A 1263-nucleotide genomic window follows, 5' to 3' on the forward strand; every position below is an offset into this window, starting at 1 on the left:
TTTTAAAAAAAGTAAATTTTAAGATGAAAAAGATATATACTATATAAATATATAGAGATATTTAGAAACTTGGTTTGTGGTGCACAAGTTCAGTGTTGGATCGCTAAATAATTGTCGCAGGTACCATATGTGTAACTTTTTTCTTTTATGTATATTCCTTTATGGGAAGCGATATTGCCATGGTAACTACAACTTTACAATTTCTTTACTACTTAATGATGTGAATGAACTCTACATTTTATTGAATATTACCAGGTTCAGTACTATTTTTATACTTTATTGAACTACAGGGGATTTTAATTTAATAGCATTTTAAAAAAATGTTGCTTGAACTGTATAACTGTATAAATTGAACTACTTATACAAAATCCACCTCTAAACCAGAATCTCTACCTGTAGTGCCACGCTCATTAATACAAAAGTATCTTGATCATTACTAGACTTTGAAGACCACCCTACTTGTCGTGTCAAGACTAACGTTTCGTATCCTACTTCTCAGACTGCAGTGCCCAACATTATTTGTAACCATCAAACCATACTATGTTTGTAACCAGCATTGTGATATTCTGTAATTGTATTGCTAAAATGAAATATTGACCTAATAAATATAGTGTTCCCGCATTTTGAAGTATCTGCATTGAATTCAGTTAAAACTTTGCTCTCAACAAATTACCTGCCCTCTGGCTCCCCACTGGCCCCCCCTTGCCCCCACCTTATTGTAACATGTATAAAAACGGGTGTTTGGCTGTATCTACTTGTTAACAGTATGTTAGAGCAAGGCTAGAGGTTGAGTCGATCTGAACGTAGCTTCTGGGGCTTGCAGCGGGTCTGGTCTGTGTTCATCATTTCCTCTGAGCTATTTTGCTCACATTACCTTAATTCTGACATGTGTCCAGGCTGGCTCCTGGTAGGGGAGAACGGCACACCTTGGGGTGGATTAGTCCCCTGTGCTGTCAGCTTGCACCTCTTCACTACTCACTGCAGCGCGCCCCCCGGAGTGTGAGGGCAGTCTGTATTGCTCTCGGTTTAATTAATAAACCGTAAGGAGAGCAGGTCGTGCAGTCAGTCTGCAAGTGTTTGGTTTATCCAGTTAACTTCAGAATAAATATTGGTTGGACAACTTCTGATGCCATTACTGCCATTATTGCTGGAGGAAGCTGTACCTGGCTAACTAATTTTCCTTGGGCAAGATGATTTGGTTTCCATAAATGGCTGGTCATACAGCTTTGGGGGTGCTTTCATTTTGGCTGGCCCCTTCGTCTT

The sequence above is a fragment of the Falco punctatus genome, assembly GCF_963210335.1.
Source record: "Falco punctatus genome assembly, chromosome: 1".
Lineage (NCBI taxonomy): Eukaryota > Metazoa > Chordata > Aves > Falconiformes > Falconidae > Falco > Falco punctatus.